Source organism: Pinus tabuliformis, chromosome X (genome assembly GCF_031772625.1).
Source record: "Pinus tabuliformis cultivar Carrire ecotype Pingquan chromosome X, CPIR1, whole genome shotgun sequence".
NCBI classification, from domain to species: Eukaryota; Viridiplantae; Streptophyta; class Pinopsida; order Pinales; family Pinaceae; genus Pinus; species Pinus tabuliformis.
In genome coordinates, this window is record NC_142308.1 from 421939800 (window position 1) to 421958424 (window position 18625).

General features: G+C 40.6%; 1 pseudogene; it reads left to right on the top strand.

The window, feature by feature from the left end:
* Positions 1–18625, top strand: part of LOC149140379 (arabinosyltransferase RRA3-like) — a 108954-nt pseudogene that overhangs the window by 51365 nt on the left and 38964 nt on the right.

Genomic DNA, 18625 nt, shown 5'->3' on the forward strand with positions numbered 1-18625 from the left:
GGCCTGCATGCCACGGATGTGCGAGGCCTGCGAGCCGCCGATGTTATTATGGACATACATATTATTTTTTGGGGTTTTGATGTATCAAACATTCTCACATATGTATATATGTTATATTTTCCTGTCTATTATGGTACAAATGGTTTGTCTTATCTTTTACATGTTTCACAAATGTCTATCCAACACATAATTAGCTAATGCATCTGTTAATGTATTCATGCATCTAGGAATATGATGATATGTAATATAATCAAAATGTCTTTCCAACAGATGGATACGGAGATACATTCATAATATTTGAGGGTTCCTGACAGAATATTGCCCGTTGAGTTGAAGGACGACAAGTTGTGAATCTAGGTTGACAACCAATTCTCTAATGCCCAGAGTGATGGCTTCTGATAACAGTTCGATGACCGCACTTTATTCATCAATGTTGATCTGAAAATGAGATCTTAAATCAATATTAAGGTATTACAGACTCATGTGCGGGAATGCCTATATTACTTAGTGCGACAGATCGAAAAGACTGCGAATAATATAGACAATTAACAGTCAGAAGACACAACAGACACACACATCAACACAGCAAATAATCAAGGAGTTCACCAGACTTCATAGCTACGTCTCCTGGTCCAACTTTCAGTGTCGACCTCTATATTATGTCTTCAAGAGCAGATGATTACAGTGTGAGCTTGAATAAAGTCTCAACACAACAGTGACAAAACAACACAAATTTACTTGAAATCCTCGAGTCTAAAAGAGTGCACAGACTCTCCCTCTTGCTCTCTATCTTCTGCTTTCTCTTGCTCCCCTTCTCTGTCTATCCCCCTTTTGTGCTGCCATTGAATGGCTTTTAAGCCTCTCGGCCCTGTCTGTTCACCTTCCCTCTTCGGGCTCTCTAGTTCCCGACCGCTGTCCCTTCATCTCCTTCTTGAGCATTTAACAATCATTGCAAAACACTCTAAGGTATGGTGGCCACCTGTTTTCAAACGGAAAGGACCACTGGCGCGGGTGAAATCCCTGGGAATATGTTTCTCTGTTTACACAGGAAAATACACCAAATCAGTGAGATTTTCCGCCAAGCCGGACTTCAAATGATATTGAATCCAACATATAATCCTATCAGGTCCGTTGGTGTATCGATATCACAAGTCGCAAGCGCTACGGTCATAATCCCTTTGTATTTGGTCCATAGCGAGAATACACGGAATACATAGGAAAAATTCTTATTATCAGACTTCAAATTTTATACAGTTTCATCTATAATTCCTTTCGGGCATGCGTGATCACAATCGCATATCACATGGCGCATAGACCCCTTTGTATTTTGTTCCATTCCTCTGTCGATCGCCGATCGCCAATCGCCGATATCGCACATCGCATATCGTATGATCCACGGTCCGTTGGCATCACCCCTTTGTATGTTGCGATGTGATATTGCGATGCGATAAGTCGCAATCGCATATCATTGAGTCTTTGGCCCTTTGGTAAGTCCTTCCCTTGGAAACCTATGATGTGATGGTGTAATCGCAGTCGTTAATCTGTGCGCTCGATCAACGGTTCGTGTTGTGTCACCAATCGCATTCGCATTTCCCCTCGATCTGTCCCCGATACACTCCGCCAATGCGATATCACCAAACCCTCCGATGTGATCCACCGATTTGATCTAGACCGTTGATCTGTCCGATCCAACGGCTCCTTTGCAACGCCATTTGAACCTCTGCTTAGCTCTGTTTCCACCAATTCTTAGTGTTTTTCCATGCGATAGTGTTTTACAATATTTGAAGACTTAGAGGTTTAGAGGGTTTAAGATCCATTTTGGATCACGCCTTCCCACTCAAAATCTTTTGGACCACCAAAAGTTGTTTTTTTAGGCATCGATCAAGTGAGGATACAGCTCCCTCACTTGTCTAATTCCTATCCATCGTGCCTTGCTTAGATTTGAACCTTTGAGTCCTACTCTCAAGTACTCAACATCCCCTTGACGCGTAGTTCTTACCTTCCTGTCCAGAATTGTGTCCTCCTATAACTCATTGAGATACTCAGGCAACAAATCCCCAATAGAAGGCAACTAACTTTGCTCTTTAGGATCTTCAATCAATGAAGGTTCATACAATCTCAAGTTTTCTGCATTAACGACTGAATAGATCTGCATATAAGCTGGCAAATCAAGGCGAAAAGCATTTTCACCAATTTTATCAAGTATCTTGAAAGGTCCATACCTTATTGGTTTTAGCTTCTTACCTTCACCTTGCATTATGTCTTTGCTGATGTACAACCAAACTTGATCACCAACTTGAAAAATATGCTCAACTCGATGCTTGTCATGTCTTGCCTTGTACTTGGCTTGACTTCTTTCCAGTTGTTCCTGTACTGCTTGGTGAATTTCCTGGATTTTTTCAATGAACTTGGTTGCTTTGTCCACATCACTATGTCCATCAACTGCTATGTCTTTACCAAAGTCAAAATCCAAGGTAGACTTTGGCATAAAACCAAAACAAGTCTCAAAAGGAGATCTCTGAATAGAAGAGTGCTTGGCACGGTTGTAAGCATGCTACACATAACACAAATGCTTATCCCAAAGCTTGGGATGCTTGCTACAATAACCTCTGAGCAACTGGATCACTGTCCTATTGACCACTTCTGTCTAACCATGTGTTTTTGATGAAATGTTGTGTTCTTCTTCAACCTGGTGTCCATAAACTCCCATAAACTTGACCAAAACTTCCCAACAAATCGAGAATCTTGATCAGATACAATAGAAGTGGGTAACCCAAAATGAACCCATACATTTTGATAGAACAACTTTGTGGTCCAGCTGTAACCTGCTTGTTACATGGTATCAAAATACACATTTTACTGAACCTATCCACAACAACATACAAATAATCATGACCTTTCCTAGACTTTGGCAATCCCCCAATAAAATCCATGGAAACACTTTCCCAAGGACGAGAAGGAATTGGAAGTGGAGTGTACAAGCCTAATTTTCTATTACTTGGTTTGCTTGTAGCACACATTGTACATCCTTTGATATATCTAGAAATTGTCTCATGCATTCTTGGCCAATAACAGAACCTTTGCAATTGTGCAACTGTTTTACTTACACCAAAATGACCTGAAATTAGAGATGTGCTTCTCGAATTATGTTAACTCTTTCAGTTTGTGGAATGCATAACTTTCCAAATGATATAAGAGTTGGTCCTTTACATAATAATCCAATTCTTCTACTTGCTTGCCATGACTTAAAGTTGCATATACATCTTTAAAATCTACATCTTGAGCATATTGTTCAACGTAACTTTCATGCATTACTGAGTTATGCTTAAGTATAGTAGATGCATTTTTTATTGGTCTTGATAACATGTCTGCAACCTTATTGTGTATTCCCTTCTTATATCTGATGACAAGATGAAATTGTTGTAGAAAACCCATCCACCTATAATGTCTTGATTGCTGCAATTTAGTTTGTGAGTGAAAATATTGAAGTGGTTGATGATCTGTATGTATGATTGTTTCTTTACCCATTAGGTAATGTTTCCACTTTTTCACACTTTGTACTAATGCATACAATTCTTTATCATATGTGGGATAATTAACTATTGCATAAGTAAATGTCTCAGAATGATAGCATATGGGTTTTTCGTGTTGCATCAACACTGCTCCCATGGCATAGTCACTGGCATCTGTCTCAATCTCAAATAGATGTTGAAGATCTGGCAGTGCCAGTACTGGTGTTGTACTGATTTTCTATTTTAAGGTGTCGAATGCTTTCTGTTGTTTGCCTCCCCATTGAAACACCTATTTCAATCTTGATAATGCATGTAATGGAGCTGCAATCAAAGAAAAGTTAGCAATAAACTTTCTCTAGTATTTTGCTGCCCCTAGGAAACTCCTAACCTCTATAGCAGATTTGGGTTTAGTCCAGTTCATAATGACTTCAACCTAATTAGATGGATCTATCTTCAATTCACCACCCTCTACAATATGACCCAAATAATTTAAAGATGTTCTGCCAAATTCACATTTTGACAGCTTTACATATATATTTTCTCTTTTTAAAACATCTAAAGTCTGCTTTACATGCTTTACATGGTCTTCCCATGTCTTACTAAAAACAAGAATGTCATCTAAATAAACAATTACAAAGTCATCAATAAATGGTCTAAGTACATCATTCATAACTCTCATAAATGTAGCAGGAGCATTAGTTAAGCCAAAAGGCATAACCAACCATTCATAAAGTCCTTGCTTTGTCTTGAAAGCAGTCTTCCATGCATCATGTTCTGCAACTCTGACCTGATGATAACCACTTCGCAAGTCTAACTTAGAAAAGTAAACTGCTTCTTTCAATTGATCTAATAAATCATCAATACGAGGAAGAGGATAACGATTCTTGATCATTATTTTATTTAGTGCTCTATAATCAATGCACATTCTCCACGAACCATATTTCTTTCTCACCAGCATGATTGGAGATCCACATGGTGATGTGCTTGGTCGTATAAACCCTTTATCGAGCAACTCCTGTACCTGCTTCTTTATCTCTGCATTCTCTAAAGCTAACAACCTATACATTCAATGTTAGGTAATGGAGCATCTTGCTGCAAATAAATATCATGTACTATTTCTTGCTTGGGTGGCAGACCTTTAGGTTCTTGAAATAGAACATCATACTCTGAAACAACTTTAAATAAATCAGCTTTCTCCTTAGAATCACAGCCTTCAAATGCATTGGTTTTATCAGGGTCCTAATTGCTTACTTGAATTCACAATTGTTTTCATTTGTCCTGAGTTTATGAGAGAATAGTTATCTTTGAGTTTATGAGCTCTTGCAATGTATTCGATTCCATTTTTAGTGAGTTGATACTTATTTTCAAATCTATAGAAAATAGCTTTCCTATCATACAAGTATGGACTTCCCAAAACAATACCACATATATCTAATGGAACTATATCTAACTCAACCTCATCTACAAATGTTGATCCAATAGCAAACCTAAGTTTACATTGTCTCGTTACTTGTAGCTTTGTTTTATCACACACCCAACCTAATGGATATGGCTTCTCATGAGGTTTTGTTTGTAATCCCAACTTCTTTACAATTGTTTCAGAAATCAAATTTACTTGTGATCCACTATCAAACAAAGTATCAATCTTATTGTGTTTGAAAATTACTCTAATATGAAAAATATCATTTCTTTCCCTCTCGTTACTTTCATTATCAATAGATTGTGCAGAGTTAATTGTGGATGCTTTAGAATCTTTACCTTTAATACTTGTGGTTGTAACTGTTGTTTCATCACCTGAATCTGATCCCAAGTACTTCTGAATAGCAGCAGCATTCTTTTTCTTGTTTCCACTGAACTTCTTAGGTTTCAGTTCTGGATGCAAAAGCCAACAATGTGCCTCGTCATGTCCTTCTTTCTTGCAATGAGCGCATGAAAGTTTATCCTTCTTTACAGTGTTTGCTTTCCTCTCCTTCCATTTCAATTTCTTCTTTTCCTTGCTCTTGCTTACAAAATATTTAGATGTTCCCCCAACCTCTGAGTTTACATTCTTACCTCTGGCCTCTAGATGTGTGGCTTGAACTTATACATCATCTAAGCTAGTGGGATTAAACATGAGAATAGTATGCTTTAAATAGCTATGAAGACCACCTATATACTTCAATAAAGTCGCAGGTGAATCTAATTATATACCTAGAGTTAAAGCTCTCTTTCTGAATTCCTGAGTATAACTCTGTACACTTTGACCCTTCAACAGTCGAAGAGTTTGCCAACTCATTATTGCCTGTTGCATGCAAGCTAAAGGATAGAATTGCTTTTTGATAGCAGAAACAAATTCATTCCAGGTAGAAATGATTTTACCATGTTTTTGTAGATCAGCTTGTGTCTTGCCTTCCCACCATACTAGTGCAGTTCCTCCAAGTCGAAGGCTAGCCAGCTAAATCTTCTTCCTTTCTGAATCAACATTCTGTACCCTGCAGTATACATCAATTTTTCTTATCCAATTATCTAGCTTTTCTGCATTGAGTTCTCCATCATAAATTGGCAAATCAAACTTCACATCTAATTTAATCAAAGAAGTTTTCTTCTTTTTCTTATCAGGGCTAGTTTTATGCGAAGAAGATGATGAGGATGATGAAGGTGATGATGGAGGAGATGGTGGAGGAGGTATTTCTCCTTTTCCTTTGCCTTCTAGAGGGGAAACTAGAAAAGGTTCCTCTGCTCCTTTGTCTGGTTTAGGTGTTGAAGTGCTTTCACCTCAACCCTTCTTAAATTCCAGATACATCTCTTCCACCATGGCTCACATGGCCATAAAACTATCCATGAACTGAGATTCTGATCCCAATGGAGTTTCTTCTGCCATTCTCCTCTGAGAAAAGACTCTTCCAATCTCTGGATTAGCCTCAACAAGTTCTCCTTCTCCTAGTCTGAGCTTTAATCTAGTTAGCATTCAAAATCCAACACAAGCTTGTCTAACCTTAACAAAACCAAATTCTCTAATACCACTTGATATGAAAATGAGATCTTAAATCAATATTAAGGTATTACAGACTCATGTGCAGGAATTCCTATATTACTTAGTGCAACAAATCAAAAAGATTGTGAATAATATAGACAATTAACAATCGGAAAACACAAAAAACACACACATCAACGCAACAAATAATCAAGGAGTTCACTAGACTTCTTGGCTACGTCTCCTGGTCTAGCTTTCAATGTCGACCTCTATATTATGTCTTCAAGAGCAGATGATCACAAGTGTGAGCTCGAATAAAGTCTCAACACAACAATGACAAAACAACAGGGATTTACTTGAAATCCTCAAGTCTAAAAAGAGTGCACAGCCTCTCCCTCTTGCTCTCTGTCTTCTGCTTTCTCTTGCTCCCCTTCTTTGTCTATCCCCCTTCTGTGTTGCCATTGAATGGCTTTTAATCCTCTCGGCCCTATCTGTTCGCCTTCCCTCTTTGGGCTCTCTGGTTACCAGCCGCTGTCCCTTCATCTCCTTCTTGAGCATTTAACAATCATTGCAAAACGCTCTAAGGTATTGTCGCCACATGTTTTCAAACGAAAAGGACCACTGGCGTGGGTGAAATCCCCAGGAATACATTTCTCTGTTTACAAAGGAAAATACACAAAAAAGTGAGATTTCGCCAAGCCAGACTTCAAATGATATTGAATTTGACCTATAATCCTATCGGGTCTGTTGTTGTATCACTATCACAAGTCGCAAGTGCTACGGTCATAATCCCTTTGTATTTGTTCCATAGCGAGAATACACGGAATACATAGGAAAAATGCTTATTATCAGACTTCAAATTTTATACATTCGCATCTATAATTCCTTTCTGGTTTGCCCTGATCGCAATCGCATATCTCATGGCGCATAGGCCCCTTTGTATTTGGTTCCATTCCTCCGCTGATCGTCGATCGGCGCATCGCATATCGCATGATCCGCAGTCCATTGGCATCACCCCTTTGTATGTTGCGATGCAATAAGTCGCAATTACATATCACTGAGTCTTCGGGCCTTTGGTAAGTCCTTCCCTTGGAAACCTGCGATGCGATGGTGTAATCGCAGTCGTTGATCTGAGCGCTCGATCAACAGTTCGCGTTATGTCGCCGATCGCAATCGCATTTCCCCTCGGGCCATCCCCGATACACTCCGCCGATGCAATATCCTTGAACCCTCCGATGCGATCTACCAATTTGATCTTGACCATTGATCTGTCCGATCCGATGGCTCCTGTGCAGTGCCATTTGAACCTCCGCTTAGCTCTGTTTCCACCAATTCTTAATGTTTTTCCATGTGATAGTGTTTTCCAATATTTGATGGCTTAGAGGTTTAGAGGGTTTAAGATCCATTTTGGATCAAATGTTGTTGGTTGTACAACCTAGGTAGATACCTTGAAGGTCAATCAACTCATCATTAGGATTGTAGATAGCCCGTGCCGTGAATGATAAGTTCCGGGTACTTTGGCAAGCACCATCAGCAAAACCGACGTGAGGACCTGCAGACATCTGCAAAGCACGAAAAGAATAGTAAATAGGAGGGTTGTTTGAAAACTTTCACACAAAACCACTTTGTACAGAAATGAATCACACATTAATGTACATAAGTAACCATGTAATATGACCTAAGAATAGTACTTTTTGAGGTAAATCCCGTTTCGGGGCTTATCGAGAGGATTTCCTTCATAATCAATAAGTTCATAGGCTCCTTTCTACAAAACACGTTTTACAATATAGGGCCCATGCCACATAGGTTCGAACTTGCCTGCCCCTAGCTTATCATTAGCTTGGTCGTATAGCAAGACCAAATCACCCTTAGAGAAAGCACGAGGGGAGACCGACTGGTCGAAATGGGATTTGACCCGTTTCTTTTGTGCTTCGATGACCAAGGTAGTGAGATGGCAAGTCTAGTCCAGTTATTATAAATATAAGAGGCGTTCCTCTTGAGGTGATGTTTTAGGGAGGAGTTCAACAGCTAACTTAAGTGAAGGAATCTCACATTCGATCGACAATGTTGCTTCCAGACCATAGACCAGTTGGAATGGTGTGAAACCAGTGGTGTCTTTGGTTGAAGTTCGGTAGCCCCATAGAGCTAAAAAAAGCATGAGATGCCAATTTGACTTGTGCATCCCAATAGTACGCTGAAGCATGGTGACCAAAACTTTGTTCATGGCTTCAACTTGGTCGTTGGCCTTATTATGCTCCTATACCAATAGGTGTCATATATCATGATTGACTTGATGAGCTATGAAATGTGTTCATACCTTTACTTGTTGCAAAGGTTTTCTATATTTTCAAAAAAATAAAAAAATGTAAATAGGGTATACCCTAAAAGAAAAATCAAAGGATAAAAAGAATAAAGATGGTCAAAAAAGTGAAAGAAAATGAACCCAACAAAAAGAAAGACCAAGGAAAGTGTGCATGTCCAAATGCCACTACTTTTTTACTCTTGTATAATAAACACTTGTGTGCAGCTTGTTAACTTATGCCACAATTGATGAATAGTCAAAAAGCTCAAGCTTGGCTAGTTCATATTTCAATTTCATGTTTTAGATATAGAGAATAAAATCTGACCAAACTGTTTAATCTTGGCAGATAAGTAGATAGGTAGATTGAATAAAAGAAGCTCAACAGTTTAATCTGAGCCCTTGGATGTAATAAGGCTAGACTCAGATAGATATCTGCATGTAAAAGAAAAGAAAAAGTTTGATAGGGGTTTGTCAGTTTAAGTGCACCCTAATAAAGAAGAAAAAATGCTAGGTTAAAGTAGGTAGCGTAGGTAGATGATGTTGCAGAACAAATGTGTGGTGAATGGTTAAGTTTAAAAGCTTGGGTCTCTTGCATTCATCACAAGGCTAAGGCATACAGTACATTAAAAACAGCTCAAGCAAAGCAAAGTCAGAATAATTAACTCCCCTTCTCATTTTCCCTAAATTTTTACTAATTTCCCCTAAGTTCTAAGGCATTTGTTAAATTAGAGGGGCTCAGAGCATTTCTCTGACTTCTGGAGGGACCGGACCCTCGGCCCAATAGTTTATAAAGCCTAAGTACTTGAAATCATTCATTCACCTTCATAATTCTTTTCCTAAGTAAAATCCTATTTTACTTAGGAAAAATTCAAATACTTTTCATAAAATCCCTTTTCACTTTAAGCCTAAGTTTAACTACACACATCAAATGTTTTTATACTTGGCACTTTTTCATTTCATTTATCATATTAACTTTTATTATATATTATATAATTCCCTTATAACATTTACCCTTTCCCGTATTATATAATTATACTAAATATCCCCAAAATGTTATATATCCCGCCCTTGGTTAATTATAACCATATCAGTGTTAAAATAGGATAAATGACTTAATCTGTAACTTATTAAGAACCTTAATCCCCCGCCACATTAAAATGGGATTAATTAACCCTCATGGTTAATTAATAACCTTCCCGACCTATTACATCGCTCCCGATATGATTAAATTAACACTTAATTATATCGCACCCACCTTTATTAAACCCCGTCATATCGCGTCCTCCGTCAACCGTCCAATCAAGTCCCCAAGATCTAACAGTCATTATGAATATCGCGCGACCCTTTGTGACCGCACGTTAGTGCGCAATCACAAAGTGGTTTTCTCACAGCACCTCTGCCACACGTCGAATGTTCTATGGAATCGCTGGCACGAGGTCTATTATCGCCCTTCCCCAAAAGTGGTGCAATATGAAACCGCTTATCGCCTTCCCGCATACGACAAAAGCATCATATCATTTACCGCTGACGTCACCCGCCTAAAATCCAAAACCCCGTCAACCTTTGACTTTGTAAATAAAACAAGCAAGTCATTTTCAGTGCTTTATACCGTAAACCTGTGTGCCCATGCAAAAGAACGTCGAGGTTAGCCAGTTCAACCTTCCAGTGGCCAACCTGCTCCAAAACCTTGCAGCCGATGCCGACTAGAACCCTCCGACCGCGCCCAGTACCTGCATTTCATTGCTCATCCCCAAAGAAAGGTATTTATCAAATTCCCCACCAAAACCCTGCAATTACTTGTTTTCCACTAAAGAATTGACGAAAAGGCCCAAATTTATAATAATTCAATCAATATTTTCGTCATTTAAGTATCCTATAGCCTCTGTGTTTCCCATTTCATAAAGAAAACCACAGTTTCCTTCTGAATCTACAAGAACTAGACATGAAAACCCCATTGGCTTTGAATGTTGCACCCCTAAATGCTCCTCACCGAGATTTAGACTATCTGCCTTTAGTAGATAGGGACATCCAGATAAAAGACCTAACCACCGATAAAAATCACCTTAAAGTCTTTTGCCAAAGTAGATATGACTACCTGAATGGCTCCGATATCCTAGGATTGTGGGAATCCAATCTGCCCATGTACTTTTTACCCTCAGTTCATGTTTTCCTTGATATAATTCATCAATGCCATGCCAATTATGACCCTAACCGCCGAGCAGTTATGTCCCCAAGCCAAACAGTCCTTTTCCCAATAATTGCCAAATCAATTAGTGAAATGTTGCAATTCCACTCCAATCAAGCTCTCACTCCCCTTTCCATTGGATATTTAGTTGAGAAATCAACTAAATTGTCCCAAGACAAACTAAATCGCCTCTGTCAGACCTTCACACTGCAAAAACATCATCCTAAGGGTCCACCTCCTTATATGCAAACTTTTTTCACAGAAATGGGAAGACTCATAGTTGATATGATATCTTTAGTAATGGGTTTCAACACCAGTGAGTTCGTTGATGAGTTAACCCTAGCATTGTTGTCAATCTTTACTCCTGGATAGCCACCTGCTGTCAAGTATGACTATGCCTCCTATATTGCTGATAAGATTCATGACCAGTTCATGAGACTAGAGAATGAAAGAGTTTTCAAGTATACCACCTTTATATATCATCTCATGCTTTATTATCAATCAAACAATTTCCCATTCCCTGTCATGAAACTTGATACCAAAGGCAATCCAAGGTCTGTAATCTTCTGGTCCTCGTCTTCCATGAATCCTTTGAAACCCCTTACTCCTATAATGAATTCATTGATCAATTTGTTCATCTAGCAACCACCTTATTGATAGGGATTTCCCCTCCCAGGAAGGTAAACAGAAGGTAAACAAGGATCAAACAAGTCAAAGAGTATCAGAGCAGGTAAAGAGTATCAGTAAGAAGATCAAAAACAGGGCAGCCAACACAGAATTACAAAGAAGACAGCAGCATGCCCAATCATAGGGCCTACCTCCAGCACGTTCACAAGAATAGGAACAATAAGCCATCATTTTCCTTTTCTTCTATCTACGAGATCATCTGTCTCTATTTTTCATGTAACTTACTGTTAGTCATCCTAGAATATATCTCACTTTGTTATGAGATATTTTTTGTAATTTTTTGTATAAATACTCCCTCATTCGGAGTATTGAGGGTGGATTCTTAGACGTTGCTGTAAAACTTATTACTTTGGAATAAAGTGCTGTTGGACAAATCTTGCATGGCTGGCTAGATGAAGAATTAATGCAAAGGACTTTTCATAGGATTCATGTGTCAAACACCGAACAAATAAGTATTTTATATCTCATTTGTTATTGTTTTCTTGTTTATTATATCAATTGTGCTTCATATCTAAATATCAAAATGAAAAAGAATAATTCAGAAAGTGCTTAAGTGCAATCTGTCTTCAATCGTTTTTATTCTAAATGTTTTCCTCTAAACTAGCATAAGCAGTGAATTCTTAATTGCTCCTATTTCCTAGTTTACTCATTTTGATCATTTAGAAAAAAATCCTTAATTTATTTTCATTGGTGATCATCCAGGTTCCCTCCTCTTAAAAAATGTTGAAGGATTCTTAATTTCCCTTCATCCTTTTAAGTCCATTCCATCTTTTAAAGTCTCCATTTGCTCCCTGTTTAACTATCTTGCCCTGTGAAGCCATCCTTTGTTGAAAAACCAAATCCAGTTGAGCTATCTTCTTTTGACTCCATTAGCCCAATGGCCTAAAATATTCAGTCTTACCCCTCTGCTATTGAATTTCACCACCAAATACAATTAAAACTCTTAAGCTTTTATAACTAGCCTAACATCTTATAAAACCAAGCTAAATCTTAAAGAGAGAGCCCTCTCTGGATACAAATTGGCTAGATTATGTACCTAAAAGTTGGTTTGTGGTTACCTTAGACCCCTTTCCTCTTTTTAACAACTTCTAGGAAAATCTGAGTGATAACAGCCCTGAGGGTAATATGGGGTCGAGTCATTGTGGTGCAAGCCCAATGCAGATGTTAGTTATGCCATCATGATCCATGATCTGTGACAATGGCTTGGGGTACGCCAAACCTAGAAATAACATGGTTAAAAATGAATTGAGCCACCATCTTAGCATCTTCCAAATATGTAGGCATCGCTTCAGCCCATTTGGTGAAGTAATCCATAGCAACGATAATGTAGCCATGCCCCCCGGTCGAATGAGGGTTACATGTCATATAATCGATGCCCCATTCGATAAAGGGACCAACGGTAATGACGGGGTGTAGGTGAGCGGGTGGGGCGCGCATCTTGCATTGGTAGATTTGGCATTCGTGACACTTGCGGATAGCAAGAATGCAGTCTTTCAAGATGGACGGCCATAAATAACCAGCGTGAAGGATTTTCTAAGCTGTAGCATATACAGACATATGACCACCACATGCCCTAGAGTGGCAATCATTGAGAACTCTTTCATCTTCCTCAATCGTGAGGCATCGACGAAGAACAGAATCGACACTGACATGGTATAAAGTATCACCAATAGTGTGGTAGGGTTGAGAATGATGACAAAATCCTTCGATGATCATCTTTGGTCAATGCGGACTGAAATGTGGAGGTTTGGAGATACACGACGATATCACCGTACCATGGATCAAGGGTGTTAATCAGGAAAAGTGTCTCATCTAGGAGTTGTTCATTTGCACTAGTAGGGAGAGCTTTGGAGGGAAGGGAACAAATCAATTCCATGAAAACAAGTGACTTATTAGATTTGGTCATAGTGAAGACCAAATCAAATTCTTGCAGGATAACGATCCATTTAGAATACTTGCCCCCCCAACAACTGACGAGTCAGGATGTAGGTCATAGGGTTGCATTCAGAAATTACTGTAGTCATTCATAAGATAATATAATGTCGAAAATGTTGAACAGCCTAGACAGCGGCCAAAGCCAACTTCTTGACATGTGCATAATGTGTTTTAGTGTTGAGGAGATTCCGACTCAGGTAGTAGATCATGTGTTCAGCGCCTTCATCGTTGTCTTGAACTAAGACCATAGCTATGATGCTAGGGGTTGTAGCTAGGTAAAGGAAGTAATCTCGATAATAGTCTGGTGGATGCAACAGAGGAGAATTTATGAGGAACCGCGTAAACCCTGTAGCTAGCCCGGTGTAGTTGGGTATAAAACAACGAAGAAAATTAGCCTTTCCCTGGAGGCTCTGGAGTTGGTGCAGTGAAGATGGAGGGGGTAAGTTTACAATGGCCTCGACTTTTAGCGGATCCATGCGAATCCCATCCTTGGAAACGATGAAGCCAAGGAGTTGTCCTAATTCCACGCAAAAAACACATTTGTGTGGATTTAACCGAATGTTATGGTGCTGCAGCGCAGAAAAATCTGTGGAAGGTGGTTTGGGTGATCTTGTCACTTACGAGAATGGGCAGGAAGGTCATCCAATTAAGGTTGGCCAATGTTGGGAATATCATGAAATGCATAGGACATTGCCCGCTAAAATGTGGCCCCAGGGTTTTCTAGGCCGAAAGGGAGCTTCTTGTATGCGAACGTACCCCATGGGTAGATAAAGGTTCTCTTCTCTTGGTCAGTCAGTGCGATATTGATCTGGTTGTAACCAGAAAAATCGTCCAAAAAGGAAAATATCTTGCTCCCAGCACATTCATCAATGATTTGATCAACGAAGAGAGTAGGATAGTTGTCTTTAGGACAGGTGCAATTAAGATCTCAATAATCCATGCAAACGTGGATCGTGCCTTGATTTTTATTCACCGGGACGATATTGGACACCCAGTCTATAAGGGGAATTGGATAAATGAATACAATTTTGAGAAGCTTTTCGACTTCGCCCTTAATAGCAGTAGCCTTTCTAGAGTGCACCGGACGAAGCCGTTTGTGAACAGGTTTCGCATCCGGATACGTTGGTACTTCATGCACCACGATGCTGGGATCAATGCCAGGCATTTCTTGGTAAGACCATGCAAACACATCATGAATTCCTGAAAAAGATGAGTATATGTCTTGATCTCATCTAGAGAATAAGATACCCTAATATGAATGTGTTCAACGACACCGGGTTTGATAGAAATGTCAATCGGCATCATTTGGGTAATATTACCCAAATTTCCTTCTGACCATACTTCATGAGTAATAGTCGATGGTGGAAATGGAGAAGAGGACTCTTCGAAAGAGGTAGACATGACCGTCAGGCGAGGCAGGAACGAGGAGCGATGATGGGTATCGATCCATGGTGGTTCCTCGAGAGACATGATTTCCATGATACCTTCATCAGTGAGGAAGGTCTCGGCTAAGGGGTCGGATGATTCCAAAGTGCCAAGCTAGGGGGATTGAGAGTACATATCAAGAGAGGTCATTGAGATATGAGAATCAAAGGATGCAGAGTTTGCAGCCGAAACAATTTCCACTCAATTGACTTCGGCGGGACTAAGCGGCATGATGTCGCTCCAAGCATCAACCAGATCTAGCGTAGGTATGACCCAGGGATCAGATTTGACCGAGATCTTGTTAATGGAGGCAACATGAGGAGGTGGGAGTGGAAAAATTCCCATTAAGGCAGAATCCTTGAAGATACCTACCCCCACGCTCTCAAAGGGAGCACTAGAGTGCTTGACATACAGAATGTTGCCATCAGATGAGGAAGAGGCAAAGAAAGACAGTTGATCAATGGTGAAAATCCTCCCTTGATGGGGAAAATGGATCACATGAAACAAAGAGGAGGCCACAGTATGCATGGCATGGGTCCAACTTCGGCAAAGTAGAAGATTATAATTGAGATTGGCGTCAACAATCTCTACTTCGACTTGCATTATCTTGCCTTCCAGGGTGATGGCAAGGTTCGGTAAGACACCGAAGGGTCATGAATCATGCCCATCGAAAGATTCCAATGTGTTCAAAGACTGGTTCAGTGTAGGGGAACCAATAGCCTTCTAGTACGCAATTGACATGATGCAGGTAGAAGCACCTTCATCGATCACAGTGCAATGGATGGTCTTTTCATTAATGATTACCTGAATAAGAAAGGCAATCTAATGAGGGAGTCTCAAAACATGGTTCTCTAGATCGAAATAGATCAAATTAGAATCGGTGGGATCAATTCCCCGATAGCTGACAGCAAAGATTTCCGTTGTGATGGGTAGCTTCGGAGTACCTCAAGAGCCGACATGGCTGATGGTGCCTGAGCCAAATCTTCAACAACATTGTAGTGTTGAGCAGCTTGGGCATTGGGATTGTACGAGGATTTTCATAGCACACCTCAAGAGGGTGGTCGTGGAGCAGAATTAGGGTTAGGGTGCTCGATTTGCAGAGGGCCAGAACCCGGGGTAGAAGAAGAAGGTGGAACTTCTTTTTCTTTCCCTGCTGTGGGAGTTGGAGTTTGATAATCCTTCGATCAGGTAGCCACATTAATGGGCGTGCTCATCATGAACACTTGAGATCTAGAGGAAGCAGATCGAGGTTGGTCTACCATCTGAGTCTACTGAGACAAAAAAGGCTCTTTGAGGACAGCAGGGGTCCCTTTGAGAAAACGACTAACTTTGGATCGTCGTGGACAATCTTTAGTATAATGATCCTCCTCACAAATGAGGCAGGGATACTTAGGTTTTTGTTGTAAAGATTCACTAGCAGACAATTTGGGAGGACCCTGTTTCGGGGCATCAGCTTTAGCTTTACCTTTTCCTTTCTTTTTTCCTTTCGAGGATTTGTCCACTACGGTAGATTGGATATCATGGACCTTTGAGGTTTTACCAAGGCTTGGAGGGTTTTGAGATGAACTGTTGGGAGCAGTATTCGAGACCGACTTCTGTTTGGAAGAAGTTTTGACAGGGGCCTGGGATACTGAACCAATAACTCCATCAACGGGAGGGACAGCGGGTGACTTCGATGTCACGGGATCAGATGATGGTTGTAGAGCATTGGGTAATAATTCATATAAGGTGCCAGACTAAGAGTAGACCAGGTCCAAGTACTGGGCATGAGCGATGGCTTGCTCTTCAGTGACGCATCCACCCATGGCTATATCGTGAGCAATTGGGGCTACGAACGATTTGGTAAACCATTCGGTGAGAAAATAATTAGCTATCTCGAACTTGATTAGTTGACGTCTACGTCTCCATTCATGGATATGATCATAGATGTGCGTCGCAGTGTCTTGCTTAAGCGATGTGAGCAGATAGGTACCCGTTTCGTAATGAATAGGCAATTGAAAATGCATGAGAAAGGCCATGGCTAACGAATTGAAGTCATGAAAAGTACTTCGAGGTAGCTCGATGTACCATTTTGTTATAGCACCCATGAGGGTTTGTTGGAAAAGACGAAGACAAATAGAATCGTCCACATATGAGTTCGACGAGCACCAGAGGTGATATGTCATCACATGGGCCTGAGGATCTTCTTTAGCTTTTCCATCGAACTTTGGGCAATCACTTGGTATCTTGGATGGTGACCGAGGCCAGTGTGGCAAATGAAGAATCAGATCATTCGTAATACACGATACATCTAGCAATTCAAGTGTAGCCAAGAAAGGTAATTGAGTGTTAAAAGGCATGGGAGGTCGGTAGGCGGGCCCATAAGGAGGAGCCCATCCCTACTAGTAAGGATTTTGACCCCACAGTGGGGGATTTTGGCCATATGGAATTTAAGTCTGCCCCCATTGCAAATTACCTTGACCAAAGGGAGGATTCGAACCTTGAATACCTTGAAACTATCCATGCATAGGTTGTTGATAGGCAACGTATGGGTTAAAAGGTTGTTGAGCCTGTTGACCTTGGACATATGGGTATGGGACCTGTTGTCCTAGAACATAGGGTTGTTGGGCCTGTTGTCCGTAAATAAGAGGGTTCTGGACCTGTAGTCCTTGGGCATAAGGTTGATACACTTGTGGCCCTTGGACATAGGGATTCTGTACCTGGTGCCCTTGCCCAGCAGGCTTCTAAACCTGTTAGCCTTGGACAAGAAGATTTTGCACCTATTGTTGCAGGACTTGACCTTGAACCTATCCCTGTAAGGGTTGCCCTTGTTGATAGGTATGCAAGGGTTGTTGTTTCCCAGGTTGGTTTTGTTGACCTTGCGGTTGCAAAATTTCTCCCTCGGTTTGCAGAAGTTGGCCCTGTGAGGGTATGGTTGAGAGGTATGCAGAGCATATTGCATCTGCTATTGCGCAACCTGTTGCAACTGCTGGAAGGGCTGACCTTGCGTTTGTTGCAAGTGACCTTGCTGCAGGATAATCTGCCCTTGTTGTTGCACAGAAAGCCCTTGCTGCAAAGGTTTCCCTTGCGGTAACAAATGCTGCCCTAGTTGTTGCAAAAGTTTTCCTTGTTGTTGCAAGGGTACTTGAACAGTGCCCAGGAAATTACCGAACTGAATCTGGCCATAGCCAGGCTGGATGTACTGCCCAGATGAGATGGTGTAAGGTTGATTAACCAATCCTTGAGAACCGTATGGAACGTAAGGATTTTGGTATTGGACCTAAGCCCCATAGGGCTACTGATACTGAACATTGTTCGATCTAGACAGACCACTAGGATTCTGAACCTGTTGGTACTGGACATTGCTTGATCCAGTAGGGTTAGCAGGGTTGTAAATAATACCAGAAGAGGGCTGGCTTATACCAAGCATGTGAGATTGTGAGCCACTCACATTAGTGGCACCTGACACCATAGAGACATTCAGGTTTTTCCCCCTAGGCGGTGGCACAATCTGGCCACTAACTAACAGGACATAGGAACTGGCAGAGACAATCTTTGAAACTGGTGGTTGTGACTGGCGTGTAACTGGGATTGATGGTACAAGAGTGTTTGAGACGATGGGCTTCACCGGGACTGAAGTAACAACT